The 14170-nt window shown below is 38.0% G+C and overlaps 1 pseudogene; it reads right to left on the bottom strand.

The window, feature by feature from the left end:
• Window positions 1–9242: 9242 nt before the first annotated feature.
• On the bottom strand, window positions 9243–9891 carry LOC149473646 (uncharacterized; annotated as a pseudogene).
• Between the last annotated feature and the right edge of the window lie 4279 nt (window positions 9892–14170).

Here is a 14170-nt window from a genome sequence, read left to right as displayed (position 1 = left end):
ATGGGGCCCCCTACTGACCCCGGGCCCTTGGGCAGTGCCCGAGTTTCCAAATGGTCAGTCTGCCCCTGCTGATGAAGGCATTTTTTTCGTCACTCTGCTCTCCCCTTCTATCAGCATGCTCCTTGTTAGCATAGGAGCACTGCAGCACAGCTGGCTGGCTGCTGGTGGTGTATTATCCTCCTCTAGTCTGTGCTCAGCTGAATAGTGGATTGTAAGAAGCTGATGGGAAGCCAAATTTAGGTACATGATTGCATGTATTATAAAAAATTAATTTAATTATGTATTAATAAATACAGAATCGCAATACGTTGAGTCCTGGAGTTCAGCTTTAAGAAAGTGAAATTGTCGTTTTAAAAAAAAAATATTTTTAATATATTTTGCTATAACTTCAGAAGAACCAGAGCAAAGTAAACAGTACAAGTAAACACCGTTATTTACTTTTCTAGAATAAAGTTAATATATTAATTATTACATAACATTATCAGCAGACATCACATTAGCATTTTTAAAATTATTTTTTGGACATTTTCCCTGATACAAATACTGTATGTGAGTACAAACACAACAGGTTGACAGTCTTATACAGTAACAATGTACCAAAAGAAAAATTTGTAATAAGTTGATGCTGCGCTACTAAAAAAATTGACCTTCTAAAACAACAAAAAATTGTAAATAGTAAACACCCCACAGAGCAATTAAAGATGATAATAGTGACAAATGAGTATTCATATATGCATATCGAACCTACAGCGATACAAATAAAACAATAGAAATACCATTAAAAATGAAATATAAACATAATCACCCAGCTTAGCCACCAAAAAAGAGTGTGCAAAAAAGTGACTGCACAATACAAATATCCAGAAAAGTAAATAAATAAATTAATTGAATATAATCGGCAGATTAGCCTTTGAAATGATCAAAATGACTTAAAGTGGTGCCCGATTGCGCTATAGCCACACACCCCGCGCACCCCCTTGGGCGTGCACTGTGCACAATTTGTGATCGCTGCCCTAATGATCAGTGTAGCCCTATTAGTGCGACCAAAAGTGCCCGTTAGTGCCCACATGTGCTGGCAATCAGTGCCAATCAGTGCCCATTAGCTGAATCAGTGCCCATAAGTTGAATCAGTGCCCATCAGTGCCACCTAACAGTGCACATCAGTGCCGCATAACAGTGCCCATCAGTGCTGCCTGTCAGTGCCCATCAGTGCCGCCTATCAGTGAAGCCTCATCAGTGCCACTTATCAGTGCACTCTGTCTGTGTCCATCAGTGACTCCTCATCAGTGCAGCCTATCAGTGCCCATCAGTGAAGGAGAAAAATTACTTATTTACAAACCTTGATAACAGAACCTAAGTAAAACTTTTTCTTTTCAAAATTGTGGGTCTTTTTTTGTTTGTTTAGCAAAAATTAAAACCCAGTTGTGATTAAATACCATCAAAAGAAAGCTCTATTTGTCTAAACATTATACAAATTTAGCTTGGGTACAGTGTTGCATATCCGTGCAACTGCCATTCAAAGTATGAGAGTGCTGAAAGCTGAAAATTTGTCTGGGCAGGAAGGGGGTAAAAGTGCCCAGTAGGCAAGTGGTTAAGAATAACAAGATTCTTCAATGTGCCATACAAAATGAATAGCTGTCTGACTGAACCCTCAGCGTGAAATCACATAATTATGCATTAAAAATCCCAATAAGTGCAATAAATCAAAATCTTCAGTAATCTGTGAATCCACCAGTGAACACCTCTTGTACACTTCCAGCGGCTAGCAAGCACACTCACCTCCAGCTCAGACCCATAAAGTGTCATACATGCTTTAAATCAATACACTCAGTGGTATTATCCTTGGATGTTCCCTCTGTGATGCTTCAAAGAACTCCTCTCTTGTGGACCATGCTCAAGAGAACAAATCACAAGGGGCTTCCCATAGTGTAATATGTTCTTAATTTATTAAAGATAATCCAAAGTAAACTATTCACATCAAAATTCAGGTCCACAGACCTTACAAGCATGTGTAATTTTCAATAGTAGAGATGGGTGTATCAAGATGGTGGCTGCCATTCAAAACCAGAAATGACATCACCACTCTTTTGTCATACATGTTGCGTCACAAATCACGCTACTTCCCTGAGGACTTCAATTCATTTCTTTATTTACTTTTCTAGATATTTGTATTGTTCAGTCACTTTTTTACACACTTTTTTGTAGTGCCTCAGCTGGCTGCTTATGTTTACATTTCATGTTTATTGGTATTTCTGCTATTTTATTTTTGTCACTGTAGGTTCAATATGTATATATGAATACTCATTTGTCACTATTATCATCTTTATTTATTAAGAGCTCTGTGGGGTGTTTACTATTTACAATCAACTTATTCCTAATTTTTCATTTATTTGTGGGAACACAATTAGGTGCTTGCTGCAACTCATACACAAAGGGTAGTCACTGGCAGTGCAGGGAGATTTATTCGTATCTTTTGTCAATGTACCAAAATAGATATTCAGTAGTACATAAATAGACAGTGAGATATAATGTATTCTGTGGGATCATAGTCCTGAAAGGGTCATTATGCCAGAACCCAATGTAGTAGGTGGCAAAACCCTGTTTGGGAATCTGTAATCCTGTAATTAATGGAGAAGAACAGCAGGACAAAGAAGAAGGGGGACATTGCTGAATTGATTTATAAATGAACCTTATAAAATTAATTATATAAGTATTGTGCTTGAGGTGATTGTAGCAGTATTTGTGCACTTGTGACAGAAACAATTGACTACAGTCTGTGATACTTCTTTTATTTGCACTAACATCCATATTTTCAAGACAAGCCTTTGGGTTGTACCCCCTCCTTCAAGGTCCAAGCAGTACTAATACACAACATTTTAACAGAATGTTAGATAAGTGAGATAAGGCATGGAGAGTTATGGACTGGGAGGGAAGAAAAGTCACAGAGGTGAACGGTAGTCATAAAACTATTGGAAAGTGATTTAGAAAACTGAAGTCCACATTTATTTCATTATCTTTTGTGGCTATTGTCATTATTAGTTCAAAGTTTTCCTTTCCTGGGTAGTTTTGAAGTTCCCTTTAAGAAATAAACAGTGTGGTCTGGTTGTGAGAAGTGATGTCGCACAGGTGTGCAGAAATCAAGCAGAACATGCCCCCTGCGCGCCCCCAGTGGTGCTGTCGGTGAGCACAGCTGATCATGTGCTACGGTAAACGGCCAATCACAGCGGCCTTTTATCACATTATCAGCTGTGTCAAATGACACAGCAGATCACCGGATAAATACAGTTGCCAGTTATCGGCTGCACTTTCCTCACGCTGTCACAGATAACCGGCAATTGTTAGAGAAGTGATCGGCACTGATCATCAGTGCCCAGCAGTGCCAACCACCTGTGAACATCAGTGCTGCCCACCTGTACCCATTAGTGCCCCCCACCTGTGCCCTGCAGTGCCCCCCACCTGTGCCCATCAGTGCAACCCACCTGTGCCCATCAGTGCCACCCACCTGTGCCTAGCAGTGCCACCCACCTGTGTCCAGCAGTGCCACCCACCTGTGCCCAGCAATGCCACCCATCAGTGCTGCCCATCAGTGCCGCCCAGCAGTGCTGCCCATCAGTGCCAGCTCATCAGTGCCACCTATCAGTGCCCATCAGTGCTGCCTATCCATGCCACCTCATCAGTGCCCATCCGTGCTGCTTATTGGTGCAGCCTCATCAACGCACATCAGCGAAGGAGAAAAATTACCTGTTTACAAAATTTTATAATAGAAACAAAGAAAAACTTTTTTTTCAAATGTTTTGCTATTTATTTGCAAAGTTCAAAGATAGATTTATTAAAATAGGACTGATTTCTATTATAAACAGATAATGCTTCTTACTGTTCCTGTGCAGAATTGTTTTGCTTTGAGACATGATTCATAACTGTCCCCCAGTGTGGCCAGAGGTGGGCTTTAACAATGATATTTATTTTGTTTCAATCTTGTTATTCCTAAAACATATTTTACTGTATTGTACAAAATGATTTTATTAAGTATGCCACACTTTACATATACGTCATTTAACATCATAGATATCCAATTTCACTGTCACACTAGGATATTCTTAGAATAACCAAATTCAGGTATTTATTGCTAAAATCATGTTTTATTAATACTTTGCATTAAAAATGTATTAAAAACAAATATATGTAACAATCCTGCTTGTTCAAGCTGAGAGAGCTGATTACTGATTAACAATGAACCATGAACTCCTAATAATTGTTGTATGCAGGGTTTAACATTGAGCAAAGTTATCTGTATTTGTTTTAATACAAAAATGTGTAATGCAATGAATTATTAAAAAGTGGTTTCAATATTAAATGCAGGGATTTGACTATCTGTGACTTGTACTAAGAGTATCTAATGTGACAATGAAATAGGAAATCCATAAAGTTTAAATTATGTATTTGAGCTTTTCCAAAATGACTAGAAATGCAACTCATTTTTTGTCACATGATTTTCCATGTAGGGTTTCCTTTATCCTTTAAAGAGAAATTCTACTTTCATTAAAATGCATACAATTGGCAAGTTAAATGTTATAAGTAAGTTTCCAATATGCAGATGCTGGAATTTTCTAAAATGATAAAAAAATCAAATACCTTTTCCCTTGGCATTCTGAAGTGGTCCTGGTATATACAGAATGCTTCTCAATTTCTTGCATATGTGATGGGGACGATGCTTTTATCAGAAGTCAAAATCTCTTGAGATACTCTAAAACTGGCCGTATGCTGGTAGATTTTTGAATGTACATTCAAATGAAAAATCTTGTCTGTACATTCGATAGTGGCTTCAGAGACTTGACCAATGTTCTTTGATAGTACTTCAAAATTTAATTTGCTTTTAACAACCAATTTTGGTATGAATGGAATTTCACATACATTCTTAGAAATTAACGGATAGAAAAAAATGGTGAGTGAGTGACCAAACCTGCACACTGCACCACATTCCTGATAGATTAGAATATAGAACTGTAAATTGTGGGGTGTTCAGGGTGCGAAAACACAAGCAAATAACATTTCTTAAAAAGATGTTTTCAACTTTTATTGGTCAATTTTAAAATTGTGGTTAAGTACAGTACTGTTTAAACAAAAGTACAAACTTGGCTGTTTGCTGCGGCTTTGCGGGATAAAACTTCCCTACATGTTTTGCCCAACATGGGCTTCTTCAGGAGAAGAAGTGATAGAACCGCAGTACAGTCTACAATATATATGAAAAATATCGATCGATTGAGATTACAACAAAAATCAATAATTTTTTGTACAAATGTACCTTTTTGAACTGTTCAGAACAATGTAAGATTCCCCAGCTTACCATAAGCATCAAGCTCCCAAAGCTATGGAGGCATATCAATATAGACAATTGGACGTCATTTCGGCCCAAACATCCGTGAAATTGCAGAGGATATAGGAGAGGTCAAATATCCACCTAAATATAATATATATGCATAAACATAATGCAGCCCAAGAAAAGAGAGGGCAAAGAGCGGAGACATGTAAATTTCTAACACCTCTCTATGTTACTTACAATGACCAAGATAGGAAAGATCTGATTGTCAATCTCAAAGTTTGCCACTAGATGTCAGTAACAGTCATCAATTCAAAGGAGACCAGCTATAAAGAATCAAACAGATACTTAGGAAATAGTTCATAGAAGACCACCTAAGTGGCCATACAGTCACATACAGGCCATATCCTATTGCCTGCCCTCTTTTATATCCTCCACGCCGGCCGACGTAAAATGTCATTGGCCAGGTGCAGACGTCCGATATACGACCGCGCATGCTCGAAGATCTCCGGTTCGGATGCGCGAACCAAAGCTGCCCAGCAACATTGCAAAATCTTAAAGGAAGCAATGAAGACAACCACATCAGCACCACCAGTGGTTACCAGAGTAATTTCAGTGTGCACACAATCCTATGAACATAACCGGCCATCTAATGGTGACAAGTTATACTTAAAAAAGATCCACAAGTCATTGGTGGATAAACAAAGTGAAGGACAATTATATTGATGTCTCAAAAGGAACAGACTCCATTCACTCTATATAAACAAATATAATGTCCAATTTTATACCCTACTGATAATATTCATAAAGAGTGTTTAAAGAACCATGTTTGGAACAAGGGGCTTGGATTCACGGGCAAGACGTATTGAGGCGAGCATATCGGGAAATTACGAGAAGCTACGCCCTGGACGTCCGTACAATTGCACCTTAGGACGTTGGTATAGGGCACAAAATTGTAATTTTTTAAGTTAATATTCTTCCTATTAGGTAATTAGGTAAGCTGGAGAAGTCATGAATCTGAACAATATTAACCATTAATAACAAATCACATGTTCAACAATCATCAAATGATGTAATAGCATATGCAAAAGTAAAAATCATGATAATTACATAAAAATCTATAATAGAATATAGACCTCCTATTAATTCAGTCACTACTGTAAGAATAATACAGGGCAAGACTATAGAATTCTACAAATGGTTTAAAACTTAATGACTCATTCAGGCCTGGATAATGAGTAGTGTCAAGTTTGTAAATCCATCATGTCTCGAGTTTCAGGAGTTTTTTTTATCGTAATTACCTCCACGCATGTGGCGGGATATGTTCCAACGCCATGAACCTAATAATTCCGAGGTTATATTTAGGATACAAATCCATATGTCTACTAATGGGAGTTTCCATTTTATGTTTTTTGATGAGTGAGCCATGATCTCTTATACGCTCAAAAAAACTGACGTTTGGTTTTGCCCACATAAAAGCAGCCACATTGGCACTTCATCAAATAAACTATAGCTGGTGTTTGACAAGTAATTCTATGTTTGATGTAATGAACTGAACCATTTGGAAGATCTACCTCTTTACAGTTGGGCAAAAACCAACAAAAACTACATTTATGGCATAAATAAGTACCTGTATTGCCTACAAAATTGGACTTAACTTTTTTTTGTGATGGCTACATACTAATTTATCCTTGATTGAATGTGCTCATTTATAAGTAATGGTCAGATTTGAGGATATATATTTGTTAGCCGCAGAATTGGCTAACAATACTTCTTTAATATCTTCTTTATTTGTTGATGTTGTTTGTAATAAGTGGTTATTAACCGTACAGTATGTTCATCTTTTAATTTGTGTTTCCCAAAGAGTAGTGATCAAAGTTCCTGTTTTTTAAACAATTATGGCTATACCCTCTCTGCCGTAATTGAATATAAAGGAAATTAGCTTCTAGCTAAATCTAGATCCTTAGTGCAATTCCGTTTGAGCCAAAGGTATTGGCCATAGGGGATACTTTTTAGCAGGGGTTCAGGATGTGAGCTTGGGGCATATAATATAGTATTACCTGCAGATGGTTTCCTGTATAATGATGAGCCTAACGAACCGTCTGGTTCTATAAATATTTCAACATCAAGGAATGTTTTTCTTTTCTGATGGCACATCATAGTAAATTTAAGATTGTATTCATTGAGGCCCAGAATAGTCATAAACTGGGTGAGCTCTACTTGGGTACCTGACCATAGCATCAGAACATCATCAATATAACGATAGCACAAAATTATATGTTGGAGATAATAATCAAGGTCCCCTCGTGCAAACAATTCCCTCTCCCACCCCTCAGGTACAGGTTAGCATGCTATGGGGCACAACGAGTTCCCATTGCAACTCCTTGCACCTGGACGTAGTGGGAGAAACCAAAAGTAAACACATTGCATGTCAGAATAAATCTCAATAATTGCAGGACAACAGTATTTGATCGCATGCTGTCTGACCACGTTCTCATAGATGTTCTGTCACAACTGTTAATCCCTTCTCATGAGGAATGGCATTATATATGCTCTCAATATCAATAGCAACCAACCACGTGCCGCTCAGTACATGTAGTCCATCAATGATCATTAATAGATTAATTTTATCTTTAACAAAAGAAAAAAGAGATTTGACATGGGGATGTAGGTACTTATTCACCAAACAGCTGGCATTTTCTGTAAGGCTATCACAACTGGATACAATTGGACAACCCGGAGGAGAACTTAAGGGTTTGTGCACCTTTGGTAGTGCATAAATTTAGGAATTATAGGTTCCTTAACATTCAAGTACAGCCACATATCCTTGTCAATGATATTGTTTTGGTTGGCTTTAAAAATTAAATTCCTAAATCCTCTAGCATAATTGTCAATAACGGTCTTCGAAAGAGGTCTATACCATTCTTTGTTCCTCAAAATTCACATACACATTTGTTCATATTGTGGTAGATCTTGAATGACCATGGGAGATCTTGAATGACCAGGTTTCCCCCTTTATCTGCTGGTTTGATAACTATGCTAAAGTTGGTCTGTAAAGAGGGGAGTGTTTTTCTGTGGGCCAAGGTCAAACTGTCAGTTTTTTCATTTCTCCAAATAACCTTTTCAAGTTCTTTTGTGGTTTGTTGCACAAATGCCCAAATATTGGGATTGTTGCTTAAAACTGGGAATGTAGCTGATTTGGTTTTGAATTTGTAGGGGGGAAGCAGAGTCACAGAGGGATAGTAGTTCCCCCTCTATAGAGTCCACTTGACCCTCCTCCCACAATTCCATAAGGTCTTGCATTGCACGAAGATCATTAATTGTAAGATTAGACAGTAGACTGTGGTCAATGGCCTGAAGTTGATTTTTATCATAGGGTTTATCATACGAGACTTTGAACATTAGGCGTCGTGCAAATAGATGTATATCTTTTATAATTTCAAAGCGATCTATATTAGTATCTGGACAAAAGGTTAGGCCTTGTTGGAGCACCTACATTTCATCTGGTGTAAGAGAGTATGAAGATAAATTTATTATTTCAAAGTGAGGTTGTTCATTCACATTAGTATGGGGAGATTCTCTGAGGTGTTTTTGCGTGAATCGGTATTGGGGGTTGCTAAAAAAATTGATGCAACCCTGGCATCCGTAGATGCTGAATTAGAGTTAGGTGTCAGTGTGAAATCATTCCCCTTAGAGGAAACAGAATTGGAAACACCAGACGGGGAATGTGACAAAGTGTTGGAAACTATAGCATACATTACCCATTGGCGGGTTAATGTAGCCGGACGACATTTTTAAGTGCGACGAATAAGAGTGATGGGAACGTAGGAGTGCTTGTTTGGTACGTGTAAATAGTGGTTTACGTTCGCCACTCAGACCTGAACAAAGTGTTGTGAGATCAGTGGATAAATTATCAAGGTCCCCTTTATGTTTTTTTTGGGTTAATGTCACCTGTAAGATCTTGATAGACCGTAGATTGGCTAGAGGACACAGAGGAAACAGAAGACATATTAGAGGCACATTCATCAAAATTGCTAGGCGTGGGGTCATTACGTTTAGGTATGTACCTAGGGTGAGGTTTTTGATTCCACTTATAGGCATAACCCATGTCATAACCTAGTTTGTGACGTATAAACTTATTTTCTTTTTCATTTATAATTTTTATGGTATATCGTTCAACATGCTCCTTCAGTTCGTGTTCTTTTTGAATAAACTGAGCAGATGATATAAAGAAGTTATATTCCGTATACCATTTTTGAATTTGGGTATCTAAATCAAAAATTTCTTGTTCATGTTGGCAAACTATGGTAATCATATGCAAAGTACACTGTTGTGAATTTTGTTCCCAAGTACATTTTAAAGTATCATCGACCTTTCTAAGATTAGGGCAGATCTGAATTCTTAGACCCCAGGGAATAATTATTTGATCATGATATTTTTCAAAGTATTTTTTGTGCCAAATTATGCGTACTTTCCTCTCTATTAATTTAATGTAAGTAAATTTAATGAAGATTTTTTTCAAGGTTAGCTTCCCTAAATGAACTCGCATCTTGTGATGATTGCATTTTAGACATAAATCCTGCCCATGGATCCCCACAAAAGTCAGCTATCACTAATTATTAAATAAAGTGTATCAAAGAAGACAAAACCAAAAGAGAAAAAAAACATGCAAATCTTGGGGAATCTTATATTGTTCTGAACAGTTCAAAAAGGTACATTTGTACAAAAAATTATAGATTGTTGTTGTAGTATCAACTGATTGATATTTTTCATATATATTGTAGACTGTACTGCGGTTCTATCACTTCTACTCCTGAGGAAGGTCATGTTGGGCGAAACATGTAGGGAAGTTATATCCCGCAAAGCCGCAGCAAACAGCCAAGTTTGTATTGTTGTTTAAACAGTACTGTATTTAACCACATTTTTAAAATTGACCAATAAAGTTGAAAGAAATGTTTTTAATAAATGTTATTTGTTTGTGTTTTCACACTCTGAAAATCCCACAACTTACAGTTCTATACTCTATTCTTAGAAAAGAGTTTGTTGGAGAAAATGTTTCCATCTTTGAATCTTCTTGTTACTTTGGTCAAAAACAATAATCGATCCCACTAATGATTAGACCATTGAACAAATGTTCGGAAAACAAAGCTTTTGTAAGAAATTCTGCTAATGTATAGCCAGTGTAACTCACTTTTAAAGAGATAGCAATATTGCAGGTTTTCTCATTGCAACAATAGGACAGCACTACGTGATACTAATGCAGACTGACCACTTAATTTTGAAATCGGGTGAAACAAAAGCAATTGCTTCAGAATACAGAAAATTATGAAAGTAAAAATGTTTGTTAAATCTTTGTGATATATATTGTTTACCTAGAAGAGATTGTTTTCTTGTAGCTACACTTTAAGCATGTTTTACAGAATGGAGCTTCTATCATTGTCACAGTAATGCAATCAAAATACATCATTTCAGCTGTCAAGTAGCAGCAGATGGATGAAGCAGGGGAGCAATTGAAGGCACATGTTATTTAAAAAAAGCCCTAAACATGCATCTGCTAAACATAAAATACATTTGAAGTGTGTATGTACTATTTGCAAGCATAGTAAATCTTGGGTGGGATGTTTTAGCAAGCACCGAGAGCCTAGATATTGAGGTAAAATATCTTCCAGTGATGCCTACCATAAGATTATTATATTTGGGCTTATTTTGTTATTGATGTCCAAACACTGGAGAAGTGAGAAGAATGTTTCAATAATGTGGGTTACAATTTTAGATTTTTTTTTAGATATATTTTAAATAATGTGTGGTACATATACTGTACATTCAAATCACCACAAAAATCAAACCATCCATAGAGATGCTGAAATTTCTATTTCAAAGATCTTTAATATATTTTTTTTTTCAAAGTGTTCCTAGTTTGTAGTTTTTGCTCTGACTACTTGATACAGTGTGGGTTCCCTCCCCCCAATCCATACCAGACCCTTTAGGTCTGGTAGGAAGGTTAGGAGGGGCCCCACAGTACAATTTTTTTTTCAAAAGTGCGTGGGGTTCCCCTTAAAGCCCTACCAGACCCTTTAGGCCTGGTAGGACTTTTAAGGGGAACCCCACCTACCAAAAATGGGGGGGGGAGTGCGTGGGGTTCCCCCTAAAAGCCATACCAGGCCCTTGATCCAAGCACAGGCCTGGCAAAGCAGAAAAGAGGGGGGGGGGGTGATTGTGCCCTGTGGTTTACCAGGCCATGTGACCTCAGCATGGGGACAGTGTTCCCATGCCAATGGGGACAAGGACCTCTTCACTGGCCCAGTGGTTGTGGGGGTCTGCGGGCAGGGGGCTCATTAGCAGCTGTTATTTTTGTTTTTTGTTTTTAATAAAAATGTCATTAAAAAAAAATGTATGTCCTGCTGCAGCAGGTTCTATACATTGTACAGATGTGCAACTTTACTTGTAGTTTAAGGGGACCCCCCCAGGCATGGCAGATATTTAAAGTAATTTTTCATTTTTTTTCTACTTTAAGCAATGAAAAATGACTGCCCCTTTAAAAACTGTACTTTTTGAAAAAAAAATTTTCACTGATTCATGTCCCACAAGGCAGTACCTCAATCCCCATACCCCTTTTATGGCCAATAACTTGCATATAAGCCTTCAAAATGGGCACTTTTGAATTTACAAGTTCAAGTCCCATAGACTTGCATTGAGTTCGAAATTAGCTGTTTAATGTTCATTAGGTTCAAACGTTCATCTGGGAACTGAACACAGGGGTGTTTTGGACCATCATTAATCAGCCATAATAACAGTGGGTGGCAATTTTTTACCACGTGACATCAGTACTTTACAGTTCAGTATTTCTTAAAGATTATCAAAGCTAAACTTCTAAGGCATTTATATAAAAACACCATTTAAAACAACTATGTACTTTGTCAATCAATAAAGTAATTTTTACATATATTTCATGTAAGTATTATATTGTCCTGACATCAGTCTTCTTTAATTCCCTGCACAGCAGTACAGCAGTACCCAGAACAGATGTGGGAGGGGCAGCTAATCAACATTCTGGTGTTTTGCACAGTGCACAGGCTCAAAGGAGAGAAGTGCATAGAGATAAACATTTTATTGTGTGGATGGTCCTTCTCTTTCTGCTCACAGGCTAGGGTGAATCTGTTCCAGGCTGCATAGCTTAAAGTGGAACTTCACTCGCACAATCAACATTGACTATATGTAATCCTTATGCTGCTAGAATTCATAAATAGATTGGAAACTATATCATATTTACTTGTTTTAAACTGTTTTTCATATTTCTTTGGTTACTTCCTGGGTTCCAGGCCTTGACAAATGATGTCATACATGCCAGGAGTCTTCAGGAGGGAAGGAGGGATTTTCTCAGCTAAGCACACCCTTCTGTCTGCATGCCTAAGCTAAGGGCAGATGAATTCCAGGAATTAAATGCTAAATCAATCATCTGCTCTTACTCAAGATTCCCGTGGTTAAAAATGCTAGGGGTGTTTTTCTAAGTAATTTCTCAGCTAAATAAAGCATGGAGACATGGATGGATGGGTGGGTTTGCTTTGAATATTACAATTAATTAAATAGTTCTTTTGGTTTATGGTGCTCAGATGCACTGTAGTTCTGCTTTAACTGCAGTGTATTCTGCAGAGTGTTACAGGATTTGGCAACTACTGGACCACATACAGCCTGTGGTACATATTTATTACCTAGTAGTCCATGGTATGATCACTTCAGCCTTGCTGCTCCTGACCATGTTTACTTGACTGGGGCAGGGGTGGCCTTATAAAAGAAAAAAAGAAAAAATGAAAACGTATGAAAGCTGCCTGTAAATAATGTTTGACAAAAATAAAACATGTAAATAGCAATGGATGGTGGGAAAATGTTATAGCCACCAGCAGTGATGATTGTATTCTGAAGGAAGGGAAACCGCCTGCTGTCAGAATATAGCGCAGTGGGAGGGTTTCCTCCATCAACACTGGCTGTGATTAGGGAATCAAGTCATTTTTTTTCCTTCAACTCCTGAGTGAAGGAAAGAACCAGGGGCGGACTGACAACTCATAGGGCCCCCGGGCAATAGGGGCTCATGGGGCCCCTGTGTCCTCGCCCACACCCAAAAAATACTATGAAAAAGCCAATTAAAGGTACCAGGGGCATCTCATGGGGCCCCCTACTGGCCTGGGCCCTTGGGCAGTGCCCGAGGGCTCGAATGGTCAGTCCGCCCCTGGAAAGAACATTGTATAATCTATGGCTTGCTTTACTGTTTACCAAGTGACAGTGCACACACTGCAATTCTAAGCCTGACCATAGATGGAACATTTTATTTGTCCAGCCAGCAGGTTTAATGACAAACAATTTACAGATTCCTCCATCCACACAGCCAAGTTTTATAGAGGGATCCTTCCTGCTGAAATATTGTATGATGACAGCGTGGACTCTCTGCTGTCAAAATACACTGATCAGTGGCTGCAGCCGCTGAGTGAGAAAAATTTTCCAACAAGCCAATTCGACAGAAGTAGCTTGTTAGATCGACTTCTGTCAAGCAGATGTGGCCACACGTGGATCAAAATTCAGCCAGTCCCTGCTGAACTAATAAGAAATAATGGCATAAAACAGGCAATTAAATTTGTTATAATCCTACAAATACAGTATGCACTGAAATACAAATAACATTGTAGCACTATCCCCAGAGGAACCTCTGAATTGTTTTATGACTTCTCTGCACACCTGAAGATGATACACCTTGCTCACCCAGCACTTACTGACACACTCTGAGGTATTTCAAAGAATTTATTAGGCCAAGGATAGCATAAAAAAGAAAGGATTAGCAAGTGTACTTATACAATCAGTAAG

This window comes from Staurois parvus, unplaced genomic scaffold (assembly GCF_062004578.1).
Source record: "Staurois parvus isolate SC_StPar_1 unplaced genomic scaffold, SC_StPar_1.0 ptg000013l, whole genome shotgun sequence".
In the NCBI taxonomy this organism is placed as follows: Eukaryota; Metazoa; Chordata; class Amphibia; order Anura; family Ranidae; genus Staurois; species Staurois parvus.
Note: the sequence above shows the minus strand (reverse complement) of the source record. Positions and strands in the feature narration are given on the sequence as shown.